Genomic DNA, 15,893 nt, shown 5'->3' with positions numbered 1-15,893 from the left:
TAAATATGAATGAATTGTATAGATATGGCTTTTAAATGCCATATGCATAAGAATAAATAGAATGATTAACACTTATATCACTGAAATAAGATATAAAAACCTAGTGAAGGGTGGCACTAGTACTGTAAACATGATTTTGGCAGAGCTCGGGGTAAAAAACTACTATAGGGAGGTGGTCGTTGGCGGGCCCCTCCTCGTATTGGTCAAAACCTATGTTATACATATGAGGTTGTCAATACTATAAAGAACGCCAAGCATATCCATATAAATGTATGGATATGCATACAAATCCATACAAAAGTGAAAAAAAAATAATGTATTGAAAAATATACATATATTTATATAAGTGAATCGTATGGATATGTCTTATAGGTATAATACCTATAAGGCATAACAATGTATAATCTAGCAAATATACATCGAAATATGCAGGAATTGTATAGATATGGCATATAAATGCCATATACATAAGAATAAATTGTATATCAATGCAATAAGATATATAAACCTAGTGAGGGGCGGCACTAGTAAATGAATCGTATGGATATGGCTTATAGGTATAATACCTATAAGGCATAATAATGTATAATATAATAAATATACATTAAAACATGATTGAATTATATAGATATGGCATATAAATGCCATATACTTAAGAATAAATGGTAAAATTTACCCGTATATCACTTAAACACGATATATAAACCTAGTGAGGGTGACGCTAGTACTGTAAACATGCTTTTGGAAGATAATGGGTCCAAAAACTACTATAGGGAGGTGGTCGTTGGCGGGCCCCTCCTCGTATTGGTCAAAACCTATGTTATGCATATAAGTTTGTCAATACTATTAAGACCGCCAAGCATATCCATATAAATGTATGGATATGCATAAAAATCCATACAAAAGTGAAAAAAAATAATGTATTGAAAAATATACATATATTTATATAAGTGAATCGTATGGATATGGCTTATAGGTATAATACCTATAAGGCATAACAATGTATAATCTAGCAAGTATACATCGAAATATGAAGGAATTGTATAGATATGGCATATAAATGCCATATACATAAGAATAAATTGTATATCAATGCAATAAGATATATAAACCTAGTGAGGGGCGGCACTAGTAAATGAATCGTATGGATATGGCTTATAGGTATAATACCTATAAGGCATAATAATGTATAATATAATAAATATACATTAAAACATGATTGAATTATATAGATATGGCATATAAATGCCATATACTTAAGAATAAATGGTAAAATTTACCCGTATATCACTGAAACACGATATATAAACCTAGTGAGGGTGACACTAGTACTGTAAACATGCTTTTAGAAGATCATGGGTCCAAAAACTACTATAGGGAGGTGGTCGTTGGCGGGCCCCTCCTCGTATTGGTCAAAACCTATGTTATGCATATAAGTTTGTCAATACTATTAAGACCGCCAAGCATATCCATATAAATGTATGGATATGCATAAAAATCCATACAAAAGTGAAAAAAAATAATGTATTGAAAAATATACATATATTTATATAAGTGAATCGTATGGATATGGCTTATAGGTATAATACCTATAAGGCATAACAATGTATAATCTAGCAAGTATACATCGAAATATGAAGGAATTGTATAGATATGGCATATAAATGCCATATAAATAAGAATAAATTGTATATCAATGCAATAAGATATATAAACCTAGTGAGGGGCGGCACTAGTAAATGAATCGTATGGATATGGCTTATAGGTATAATACCTATAAGGCATAATAATGTATAATATAATAAATATACATTAAAATATGATTGAATTATATAGATATGGCATATAAATGCCATATACTTAAGAATAAATGGTAAAATTTACCCGTATATCACTTAAACACGATATATAAACCTAGTGAGGGTGACGCTAGTACTGTAAACATGCTTTTGGAAGATAATGGGTCCAAAAACTACTATAGGGAGGTGGTCGTTGGCGGGCCCCTCCTCGTATTGGTCAAAACCTATGTTATGCATATAAGTTTGTCAATACTATTAAGACCGCCAAGCATATCCATATAAATGTATGGATATGCATAAAAATCCATACAAAAGTGAAAAAAATAATGTATTGAAAAATATACATATATTTATATAAGTGAATCGTATGGATATGGCTTATAGGTATAATACCTATAAGGCATAACAATGTATAATCTAGCAAGTATACATCGAAATATGAAGGAATTGTATAGATATGGCATATAAATGCCATATACATAAGAATAAATTGTATATCAATGCAATAAGATATATAAACCTAGTGAGGGGCGGCACTAGTAAATGAATCGTATGGATATGGCTTATAGGTATAATACCTATAAGGCATAATAATGTATAATATAATAAATATACATTAAAACATGATTGAATTATATAGATATGGCATATAAATGCCATATACTTAAGAATAAATGGTAAAATTTACCCGTATATCACTGAAACACGATATATAAACCTAGTGAGGGTGACACTAGTACTGTAAACATGCTTTTAGAAGATCATGGGTCCAAAAACTACTATAGGGAGGTGGTCGTTGGCGGGCCCCTCCTCGTATTGGTCAAAACCTATGTTATGCATATAAGTTTGTCAATACTATTAAGACCGCCAAGCATATCCATATAAATGTATGGATATGCATAAAAATCCATACAAAAGTGAAAAAAAATAATGTATTGAAAAATATACATATATTTATATAAGTGAATCGTATGGATATGGCTTATAGGTATAATACCTATAAGGCATAACAATGTATAATCTAGCAAGTATACATCGAAATATGAAGGAATTGTATAGATATGGCATATAAATGCCATATAAATAAGAATAAATTGTATATCAATGCAATAAGATATATAAACCTAGTGAGGGGCGGCACTAGTAAATGAATCGTATGGATATGGCTTATAGGTATAATACCTATAAGGCATAATAATGTATAATATAATAAATATACATTAAAATATGATTGAATTATATAGATATGGCATATAATTGCCATATACTTAAGAATACATGGTAAAATTTACCTGTGTATCACTGAAACACGATATATAAACCTAGTGAGGGTGACGCTAGTACTGTAAACATGCTTTTAGAAGATCATGGGTCCAAAAACTACTATAGGGAGGTGGTCGTTGGCGGGCCCCTCCTCGTATTGGTCAAAACTTATGTTATGCGTATGCATATGATTTTGTCAATACTATAAAGAAAACTTGTTTTGTACATACAAAACTAAATGAATTATATGGATATTGAAAAATAAATGGCATTATATCCATATAATGAAAATATACTTGTATTCTCTTATTATAAGAGAGAATACCATATGGGTGGTTGGCAAAGAGAATTGAAAATACCCGAATTGAAGATATTGGGTTCAAAAACTACTATAGGGTGGTGTAGCAAATAAAGTTAAGACCATATATCCATATAATGGATATACACATGTATTCTCTTATTATAAGAAAGAATACCATATGGTTGGTTGGTAAAGATAATTGAAAATACCCGAATTGAAGATTACGGGTTCAAAAACTATTATATGGTGATGTAGCAAATAAAATGAAGATGATATATCCATATAATGGAAATATATGTGTATTCACTTATTATAAGAGAGAGTTTCAAATGGTTTGGTGGCAAAGACAATTGAAAATACCCGAATTAAAGATAATGGGTCCAAAAACTACTATAGGATGGTCAATGGGCCGGCCATCTCCTATTGACAATAGTCGGTAGATAAGATATTATCCGTCAAATTTGTTTCTGTGTTCATTTATGAATATGGGACTTGGCTCCGCGGTTAATATTTTAAGCCCAAGATAATAAAGTCGAAACAAAGGCCAAGTGTTTCTATTATACATAGAATAACAAATTGTTTCCCAATTTTATCGTTAATTAATCCTATTTAAAACAAAAAGAGGCAGGATTGCTAGATATACATTGTAAATGTATATTTGACCTTTCTGCCTCTATCTTAACTATTTAATATTAGTTTACACAAAAAAAGGCGTAAAAGCGAATTATAAATATATTTTATTATTAAAGTACATATCATATATGCGCTCGGTTTTATATTATATATTACCAAAGAGTCTATATGAATATATACAGATAAATTTTAAATTTATCATCAAAATACAAATGATTTAACTCAATATTATATATTGGTTAAACAAAAATTGTACATGTGTGGATACAATAATGACGTATGTCGAACAAAAATGATATTTTAGAATGAAATATGCATATATAAAGAAAATATTATTACATATTACAAAATATTGTGTTTTAAAGAAGATAAGATATTTCTTTTTTTTAAACATCAATAATTAAAAAACTTGTTATTATTAGTGGCGAAACAAGTATATATTGAAAACAAACGTATACGAATGCTATATAAAAATGGCCGTATTCGATAGAAAACAATCTATAAAATTTATATTGCTAATTTCTATTCAAAAATATGAATGAAATATGAATAAAAACATTATTCTGGTTGATCCTGCCAGTAGTTATATGCTTGTCTCAAAGATTAAGCCATGCATGTCTAAGTACACACGAATTAAAAGTGAAACCGCAAAAGGCTCATTATATCAGTTATGGTTCCTTAGATCGTTAACAGTTACTTGGATAACTGTGGTAATTCTAGAGCTAATACATGCAATTAAAACATGAACCTTATGGGACATGTGCTTTTATTAGGCTAAAACCAAGCGATCGCAAGATCGTTATATTGGTTGAACTCTAGATAACATGCAGATCGTATGGTCTTGTACCGACGACAGATCTTTCAAATGTCTGCCCTATCAACTTTTGATGGTAGTATCTAGGACTACCATGGTTGCAACGGGTAACGGGGAATCAGGGTTCGATTCCGGAGAGGGAGCCTGAGAAACGGCTACCACATCTAAGGAAGGCAGCAGGCGCGTAAATTACCCACTCCCAGCTCGGGGAGGTAGTGACGAAAAATAACAATACAGGACTCATATCCGAGGCCCTGTAATTGGAATGAGTACACTTTAAATCCTTTAACAAGGACCAATTGGAGGGCAAGTCTGGTGCCAGCAGCCGCGGTAATTCCAGCTCCAATAGCGTATATTAAAGTTGTTGCGGTTAAAACGTTCGTAGTTGAACTTGTGCTTCATACGGGTAGTACAACTTACAATTGTGGTTAGTACTATACCTTTATGTATGTAAGCGTATTACCGGTGGAGTTCTTACATGTGCTTAGATACTTGTATTTTTTCATATGTTCCTCCTATTTAAAAACCTGCATTAGTGCTCTTAAACGAGTGTTATTGTGGGCCGGTACAATTACTTTGAACAAATTAGAGTGCTTAAAGCAGGCTTCAAATGCCTGAATATTCTGTGCATGGGATAATGAAATAAGACCTCTGTTCTGCTTTCATTGGTTTTCAGATCAAGAGGTAATGATTAATAGAAGCAGTTTGGGGGCATTAGTATTACGACGCGAGAGGTGAAATTCTTGGACCGTCGTAAGACTAACTTAAGCGAAAGCATTTGCCAAAGATGTTTTCATTAATCAAGAACGAAAGTTAGAGGTTCGAAGGCGATCAGATACCGCCCTAGTTCTAACCATAAACGATGCCAGCTAGCAATTGGGTGTAGCTACTTTTATGGCTCTCTCAGTCGCTTCCCGGGAAACCAAAGCTTTTGGGCTCCGGGGGAAGTATGGTTGCAAAGCTGAAACTTAAAGGAATTGACGGAAGGGCACCACCAGGAGTGGAGCCTGCGGCTTAATTTGACTCAACACGGGAAAACTTACCAGGTCCGAACATAAGTGTGTAAGACAGATTGATAGCTCTTTCTCGAATCTATGGGTGGTGGTGCATGGCCGTTCTTAGTTCGTGGAGTGATTTGTCTGGTTAATTCCGATAACGAACGAGACTCAAATATATTAAATAGATATCTTCAGGATTATGGTGTTGAAGCTTATATAGCCTTCATTCATGGTGGCAGTAAAATGTTTATTGTGTTTGAATGTGTTTATATAAGTGGAGCCGTACCTGATGGTTTGTCCCATTATAAGGACACTAGCTTCTTAAATGGACAAATTGCGTCTAGCAATAATGAGATTGAGCAATAACAGGTCTGTGATGCCCTTAGATGTCCTGGGCTGCACGCGCGCTACAATGAAAGTATCAACGTGTATTTCCTAGACCGAGAGGTCCGGGTAAACCGCTGAACCACTTTCATGCTTGGGATTGTGAACTGAAACTGTTCACATGAACTTGGAATTCCCAGTAAGTGTGAGTCATTAACTCGCATTGATTACGTCCCTGCCCTTTGTACACACCGCCCGTCGCTACTACCGATTGAATTATTTAGTGAGGTCTCCGGACGTGATCACTGTGACGCCTTGTGTGTTACGGTTGTTTCGCAAAAGTTGACCGAACTTGATTATTTAGAGGAAGTAAAAGTCGTAACAAGGTTTCCGTAGGTGAACCTGCGGAAGGATCATTATTGTTTAATATCCTTACCGTTAATAAAAAAATTTGTTTTTATTATAATAACATTATTATAGTAATACAAATAAAATATTAAATTGCCAAAAATATGATCTATATATATAGATCAAATACAATTTCGAAAAAGCAAGTCGAAATATAATAATTGTAATAAGAAATATATAATATATAAATATATTATTGCAATAAATAAGAGAAATAAATAAGCAAGAAAGCGAAAGCAAACAAATAACAAATTCGAACAAGCAAATCGAAATTATTTGATATTATTATTATATTGTATATTAAATGCAATTAATAAAACACTGTGTGTATATGGACCATAATATACACGCGTTGCGATATGTATTGTTCATCTCAGTTATGCGCATACATTGGATAATGCAACAACCTAAAATGTACAATGTTGTACCTGATTAATACAGGTTAATGTTTTATATAAATTTCAATATATATCGCTAAAAAGTATTTAATACCGTAAATGCCATTAAAAAAATACTTGATATATTATTGGTTATATGAAACTAAGACATTTCGCAGCATTCGTTTTAGGTATAAAAATAAATTTATTGAAGGAATTGATATATGCCAGTAAAATGGTGTATTTTTAATTTCTTTCAATAAAAACATATATGACAAAATTAACAAACCAATATATAAAACTCTAAGCGGTGGATCACTCGGCTCATGGGTCGATGAAGAACGCAGCAAACTGTGCGTCATCGTGTGAACTGCAGGACACATGAACATCGACATTTTGAACGCATATCGCAGTCCATGCTGTTATGTACTTTAATTAATTTTATAGTGCTGCTTGGACTACATATGGTTGAGGGTTGTAAGACTATGCTAATTAAGTTGTTTATACAAATTTTATAATGAAATTTTATAAGCATATGGTATATTATTGGATAATAATAATTTAATTATTTTATTCATAATATTAACAAATATATGAAAAACATTATCTCACATTAGTAAATTAATTTGAATGTGAAAAACGAAGAGAAATATTTTCTTTTTCAATCAAATAATACTGAGAAATGTCTAGCATAAAAAATTTATCTAGAATTGTCTCTTATTAACGATTAGAAAATAGAAAGCCGTTGACTATATTATTATTCTTCGTTGATTCGTTAGACCAAACAAATGCCATACAAATATATATATATATAAATATAACGAATTTAATAAAATGTTTTATCATTATATATAAAGAATTAATTGCAAATAAAAGTTATACACAACCTCAACTCATATGGGACTACCCCCTGAATTTAAGCATATTAATTAGGGGAGGAAAAGAAACTAACCAGGATTTTCTTAGTAGCGGCGAGCGAAAAGAAATCAGTTCAGCACTAAGTCACTTTGTCTATATGGCAAATGTGAGATGCAGTGTATGGAGCGTCAATATTCTAGTATGAGAAATTAACGATTTAAGTCCTTCTTAAATGAGGCCATTTACCCATAGAGGGTGCCAGGCCCGTATAACGTTAATGATTACTAGATGATGTTTCCAAAGAGTCGTGTTGCTTGATAGTGCAGCACTAAGTGGGTGGTAAACTCCATCTAAAACTAAATATAACCATGAGACCGATAGTAAACAAGTACCGTGAGGGAAAGTTGAAAAGAACTCTGAATAGAGAGTTAAACAGTACGTGAAACTGCTTAGAGGTTAAGCCCGATGAACCTGAATATCCGTTATGGAAAATTCATCATTAAAATTGTAATATTTAAACAATATTATGATAATAGTGTGCATTTTTTCCATATAAGGACATTGTAATCTATTAGCATACAAAATTTATCATAAAATATAACTTATAGTTTATTCAAATTAATTTGCTTGCATTTTAACACAGAATAAATGTTATTAATTTGATAAAGTGCTGATAGATTTATATGAATACAGTGCGTTAATTTTTCGGAATTATATAATGGCATAATTATCATTGATTTTTGTGTTTATTATATGCACTTGTATGATTAACAATGCGAAAGATTCAGGATACCTTCGGGACCCGTCTTGAAACACGGACCAAGGAGTCTAACATATGTGCAAGTTATTGGGATATAAACCTAATAGCGTAATTAACTTGACTAATAATGGGATTAGTTTTTTAACTATTTATAGCTAATTAACACAATCCCGGGGCGTTCTATATAGTTATGTATAATGATATTTATATTATTTATGCCTCTAACTGGAACGTACCTTGAGCATATATGCTGTGACCCGAAAGATGGTGAACTATACTTGATCAGGTTGAAGTCAGGGGAAACCCTGATGGAAGACCGAAACAGTTCTGACGTGCAAATCGATTGTCAGAATTGAGTATAGGGGCGAAAGACCAATCGAACCATCTAGTAGCTGGTTCCTTCCGAAGTTTCCCTCAGGATAGCTGGTGCATTTTAATGTTATATAAAATAATCTTATCTGGTAAAGCGAATGATTAGAGGCCTTAGGGTCGAAACGATCTTAACCTATTCTCAAACTTTAAATGGGTAAGAACCTTAACTTTCTTGATATGAAGTTCAAGGTTATGATATAATGTGCCCAGTGGGCCACTTTTGGTAAGCAGAACTGGCGCTGTGGGATGAACCAAACGTAATGTTACGGTGCCCAAATTAACAACTCATGCAGATACCATGAAAGGCGTTGGTTGCTTAAAACAGCAGGACGGTGATCATGGAAGTCGAAATCCGCTAAGGAGTGTGTAACAACTCACCTGCCGAAGCAACTAGCCCTTAAAATGGATGGCGCTTAAGTTGTATACCTATACATTACCGCTAAAGTAGATGATTTATATTACTTGTGATATAAATTTTGAAACTTTAGTGAGTAGGAAGGTACAATGGTATGCGTAGAAGTGTTTGGCGCAAGCCTGCATGGAGCTGCCATTGGTACAGATCTTGGTGGTAGTAGCAAATAATCGAATGAGACCTTGGAGGACTGAAGTGGAGAAGGGTTTCGTGTGAACAGTGGTTGATCACGAGTTAGTCGGTCCTAAGTTCAAGGCGAAAGCCGAAAATTTTCAAGTAAAACACAAATGCCATACAAATATATTATATTATATAAATCAAGCTAATTAATATACTTGAATAATTTTGAACGAAAGGGAATACGGTTCCAATTCCGTAACCTGTTGAGTATCCGTTTGTTATTAAATATGGGCCTCGTGCTCATCCTGGCAACAGGAACGACCATAAAGAAGCCGTCGAGAGATATCGGAAGAGTTTTCTTTTCTGTTTTATAGCCGTACTACCATGGAAGTCTTTCGCAGAGAGATATGGTAGATGGGCTAGAAGAGCATGACATATACTGTTGTGTCGATATTTTCTCCTCGGACCTTGAAAATTTATGGTGGGGACACGCAAACTTCTCAACAGGCCGTACCAATATCCGCAGCTGGTCTCCAAGGTGAAGAGTCTCTAGTCGATAGAATAATGTAGGTAAGGGAAGTCGGCAAATTAGATCCGTAACTTCGGGATAAGGATTGGCTCTGAAGATTGAGATAGTCGGGCTTGATTGGGAAACAATAACATGGTTTATGTGCTCGTTCTGGGTAAATAGAGTGTCTGGCATTTATGTTGGTCACTTGTTCCCCGGATAGTTTAGTTACGTAGCCAATTGTGGAACTTTCTTGCTAAAATTTTTAAGAATACTAATTGGGTTAAACCAATTAGTTCTTATTAATTATAACGATTATCAATTAACAATCAATTCAGAACTGGCACGGACTTGGGGAATCCGACTGTCTAATTAAAACAAAGCATTGTGATGGCCCTAGCGGGTGTTGACACAATGTGATTTCTGCCCAGTGCTCTGAATGTCAAAGTGAAGAAATTCAAGTAAGCGCGGGTCAACGGCGGGAGTAACTATGACTCTCTTAAGGTAGCCAAATGCCTCGTCATCTAATTAGTGACGCGCATGAATGGATTAACGAGATTCCTACTGTCCCTATCTACTATCTAGCGAAACCACAGCCAAGGGAACGGGCTTGGAATAATTAGCGGGGAAAGAAGACCCTTTTGAGCTTGACTCTAATCTGGCAGTGTAAGGAGACATAAGAGGTGTAGAATAAGTGGGAGATATTAGACTTCGGTTTGGTATCGCCAATGAAATACCACTACTCTTATTGTTTCCTTACTTACTTGATTAAATGGAACGTGTATCATTTCCTAGCCATTATACGGATATATTTATTATATCTTATGGTATTGGGTTTTGATGCAAGCTTCTTGATCAAAGTATCACGAGTTTGTTATATAATCGCAAACAAATTCTTTAATAAAACGGTGCATTTATGTATTTTTGATTTGAAAATTTGGTATAACTCCAATTACTCAGGTATGATCCAATTCAAGGACATTGCCAGGTAGGGAGTTTGACTGGGGCGGTACATCTCTCAAATAATAACGGAGGTGTCCCAAGGCCAGCTCAGTGCGGACAGAAACCACACATAGAGCAAAAGGGCAAATGCTGACTTGATCTCGGTGTTCAGTACACACAGGGACAGCAAAAGCTCGGCCTATCGATCCTTTTGGTTTAAAGAGTTTTTAACAAGAGGTGTCAGAAAAGTTACCATAGGGATAACTGGCTTGTGGCGGCCAAGCGTTCATAGCGACGTCGCTTTTTGATCCTTCGATGTCGGCTCTTCTTATCATTGTGAAGCAAAATTCACCAAGCGTTGGATTGTTCACCCATGCAAGGGAACGTGAGCTGGGTTTAGACCGTCGTGAGACAGGTTAGTTTTACCCTACTAATGACAAAACGTTGTTGCGACAGCATTCCTGCGTAGTACGAGAGGAACCGCAGGTACGGACCAATGGCACAATACTTGTTCGAGCGAACAGTGGTATGACGCTACGTCCGTTGGATTATGCCTGAACGCCTCTAAGGTCGTATCCGTGCTGGACTGCAATGATAAATAAGGGGCAATTTGCATTGTATGGCTTCTAAACCATTTAAAGTTTATAATTTACTTTATAAACGACAATGGATGTGATGCCAATGTAATTTGTAACATAGTAAATTGGGAGGATCTTTGATCACCTGATGCCGCGCTAGTTACATATAAAAGCATTATTTAATACAATGACAAAGCCTAGAATCAATTGTAAACGACTTTTGTAACAGGCAAGGTGTTGTAAGTGGTTGAGCAGCTGCCATACTGCGATCCACTGAAGCTTATCCTTTGCTTGATGATTCGATAATAAAGATGTTGCAAGCGGCATAATAATTTATGCTTGCTTGCAACGGCGCGCCACTTTGTGGTTAGCAAAAGGTCTAGTAATATAAGAGACCTATAAAAAAATCAATATATTATTATAAATAAATATTGAACAAACAAAATGCATCGTCATCTTTATTAGTGACGCGATGATAAAGTGGCAAACATATTCCATGTATAAATATTCCTATGGTATTTTGATAATGCAAGTAAAGAGGACATATATAAAAGTAAGTATATGTTCCTCCAATGGTAGCAGCGGTTGGTTGGTTGGTGTCTGCTCCTCTTATTGTTCAAAACTTATGTTATGGTAGCAAGTCTGTATCGTCATATTATTAGTGACGCGAAAAATTAGTGGCAAACAATATTCGATGTATAAATATTCCTATGGTATTAATATTCAAATGAAGAGACCATTTAAATAAAGAGGACATATATAAAAGTAAGTATATGTTCCTCCAATGGTAGCAGCGGTTGGTTGGTTGGTGTCTGCTCCTCTTATTGTTCAAAACTTATGTTATGGTAGCAAGTCTGTATCGTCATATTATAAGTGACGCGAAAAATTAATGGCAAACATATTCGATGTATATAAATATTCCTATGGTATTCAAATTCAAGTAAAGAGACCATTAAAGTACAGAGAGAGGCCATATAATAAGTAAGTATATGTTCCTCCAATGGTAGCAGTGGTTGGTTGGTTGGTTGGTTGGCGGCTGCTCCTCTTATTGTTCAAAACTTATGTTATGGTAGCAAGTCTGTATCGTCATATTATAAGTGACGCGAAAAATTAGTGGCAAACATATTCGATGTATAAATATTCCTATGGTATTGAAATTCAAATAAAGAGACCATTAAAATAAAGAGGACATATATAAAAGTAAGTAATGGTAGCGGCGGTTGGTTGGTTGGCGGCTGCTCTTATTGTTCAAAACTTATGTTATCAATATGAGTTTGGCAATACAATAAAGAAGACCAATCTAATCCATATAAGACTAAATGGATTATATGGATATGCTTAGGAAACCCATATATTAATAAAAAAAAATTTATGTATAGAAAATTATACATATATGTATTTATATAAATGAATCGTATGGATATGGCTTATAGTAGATATAATACCTTTAAGGCATATTAATGTATAATATAGTAAATATATATACGTTGAAATATAAATGCATTTTTATATATATGGCAGCATATAAGTGTCATATGAAAAATAATAGAGTTTACCCATATATCACTGAAATGAGATATATAAACCTAGTGAGGGGCGGCACTAGTGAATGAATCGTATAGATATGGCTTACAGGTATAATACCTATATGTCATAATATGGTTTAATATTATAAATATACATTGAAATATGAATGAATTGTATAGATATGGCTTTTAAATGCCATATGCATAAGAATAAATAGAATGATTAACACTTATATCACTGAAATAAGATATAAAAACCTAGTGAAGGGTGGCACTAGTACTGTAAACATGATTTTGGCAGAGCTCGGGGTAAAAAACTACTATAGGGAGGTGGTCGTTGGCGGGCCCCTCCTCGTATTGGTCAAAACCTATGTTATACATATGAGGTTGTCAATACTATAAAGAACGCCAAGCATATCCATATAAATGTATGGATATGCATACAAATCCATACAAAAGTGAAAAAAAAATAATGTATTGAAAAATATACATATATTTATATAAGTGAATCGTATGGATATGTCTTATAGGTATAATACCTATAAGGCATAACAATGTATAATCTAGCAAATATACATCGAAATATGCAGGAATTGTATAGATATGGCATATAAATGCCATATACATAAGAATAAATTGTATATCAATGCAATAAGATATATAAACCTAGTGAGGGGCGGCACTAGTAAATGAATCGTATGGATATGGCTTATAGGTATAATACCTATAAGGCACAATAATGTATAATATAATAAATATACATTAAAACATGATTGAATTATATAGATATGGCATATAAATGCCATATACTTAAGAATAAATGGTAAAATTTACCCGTATATCACTTAAACACGATATATAAACCTAGTGAGGGTGACGCTAGTACTGTAAACATGCTTTTGGAAGATAATGGGTCCAAAAACTACTATAGGGAGGTGGTCGTTGGCGGGCCCCTCCTCGTATTGGTCAAAACCTATGTTATGCATATAAGTTTGTCAATACTATTAAGACCGCCAAGCATATCCATATAAATGTATGGATATGCATAAAAATCCATACAAAAGTGAAAAAAAATAATGTATTGAAAAATATACATATATTTATATAAGTGAATCGTATGGATATGGCTTATAGGTATAATACCTATAAGGCATAACAATGTATAATCTAGCAAGTATACATCGAAATATGAAGGAATTGTATAGATATGGCATATAAATGCCATATACATAAGAATAAATTGTATATCAATGCAATAAGATATATAAACCTAGTGAGGGGCGGCACTAGTAAATGAATCGTATGGATATGGCTTATAGGTATAATACCTATAAGGCATAATAATGTATAATATAATAAATATACATTAAAACATGATTGAATTATATAGATATGGCATATAAATGCCATATACTTAAGAATAAATGGTAAAATTTACCCGTATATCACTGAAACACGATATATAAACCTAGTGAGGGTGACACTAGTACTGTAAACATGCTTTTAGAAGATCATGGGTCCAAAAACTACTATAGGGAGGTGGTCGTTGGCGGGCCCCTCCTCGTATTGGTCAAAACCTATGTTATGCATATAAGTTTGTCAATACTATTAAGACCGCCAAGCATATCCATATAAATGTATGGATATGCATAAAAATCCATACAAAAGTGAAAAAAAATAATGTATTGAAAAATATACATATATTTATATAAGTGAATCGTATGGATATGGCTTATAGGTATAATACCTATAAGGCATAACAATGTATAATCTAGCAAGTATACATCGAAATATGAAGGAATTGTATAGATATGGCATATAAATGCCATATAAATAAGAATAAATTGTATATCAATGCAATAAGATATATAAACCTAGTGAGGGGCGGCACTAGTAAATGAATCGTATGGATATGGCTTATAGGTATAATACCTATAAGGCATAATAATGTATAATATAATAAATATACATTAAAATATGATTGAATTATATAGATATGGCATATAAATGCCATATACTTAAGAATAAATGGTAAAATTTACCCGTATATCACTTAAACACGATATATAAACCTAGTGAGGGTGACGCTAGTACTGTAAACATGCTTTTGGAAGATAATGGGTCCAAAAACTACTATAGGGAGGTGGTCGTTGGCGGGCCCCTCCTCGTATTGGTCAAAACCTATGTTATGCATATAAGTTTGTCAATACTATTAAGACCGCCAAGCATATCCATATAAATGTATGGATATGCATAAAAATCCATACAAAAGTGAAAAAAATAATGTATTGAAAAATATACATATATTTATATAAGTGAATCGTATGGATATGGCTTATAGGTATAATACCTATAAGGCATAACAATGTATAATCTAGCAAGTATACATCGAAATATGAAGGAATTGTATAGATATGGCATATAAATGCCATATACATAAGAATAAATTGTATATCAATGCAATAAGATATATAAACCTAGTGAGGGGCGGCACTAGTAAATGAATCGTATGGATATGGCTTATAGGTATAATACCTATAAGGCATAATAATGTATAATATAATAAATATACATTAAAACATGATTGAATTATATAGATATGGCATATAAATGCCATATACTTAAGAATAAATGGTAAAATTTACCCGTATATCACTGAAACACGATATATAAACCTAGTGAGGGTGACACTAGTACTGTAAACATGCTTTTAGAAGATCATGGGTCCAAAAACTACTATAGGGAGGTGGTCGTTGGCGGGCCCCTCCTCGTATTGGTCAAAACCTATGTTATGCATATAAGTTTGTCAATACTATTAAGACCGCCAAGCATATCCATATAAATGTATGGATATGCATAAAAATCCATACAAAAGTGAAAAAAAATAATGTATTGAAAAA

At 33.4% G+C, this 15,893-nt stretch overlaps 3 non-coding genes across 3 annotated transcripts; all 3 read left to right on the top strand.

Annotated features, from left to right (window-relative positions):
- Window positions 1-4,556: 4,556 nt before the first annotated feature.
- LOC139353858 (small subunit ribosomal RNA) lies at window positions 4,557-6,551 on the top strand. Its single transcript, XR_011604986.1, has one exon. It is a non-coding gene; the product is annotated as a small subunit ribosomal RNA (ribosomal RNA).
- Window positions 6,552-7,216: 665 nt separating this feature from the next.
- LOC139353839 (5.8S ribosomal RNA) lies at window positions 7,217-7,395 on the top strand. The gene has a single exon (XR_011604967.1). It is a non-coding gene; the product is annotated as a 5.8S ribosomal RNA (ribosomal RNA).
- Window positions 7,396-7,800: 405 nt separating this feature from the next.
- LOC139353804 (large subunit ribosomal RNA) lies at window positions 7,801-11,770 on the top strand. The gene has a single exon (XR_011604944.1). It is a non-coding gene; the product is annotated as a large subunit ribosomal RNA (ribosomal RNA).
- The last annotated feature ends 4,123 nt before the right edge of the window (window positions 11,771-15,893 follow it).

The sequence above is a fragment of the Drosophila suzukii genome, chromosome Y (assembly GCF_043229965.1).
Source record: "Drosophila suzukii chromosome Y, CBGP_Dsuzu_IsoJpt1.0, whole genome shotgun sequence".
Lineage (NCBI taxonomy): Eukaryota > Metazoa > Arthropoda > Insecta > Diptera > Drosophilidae > Drosophila > Drosophila suzukii.
The sequence above is the reverse complement of the archived record's forward strand: the minus strand, read 5'-3'. Positions and strand labels throughout refer to the sequence as shown.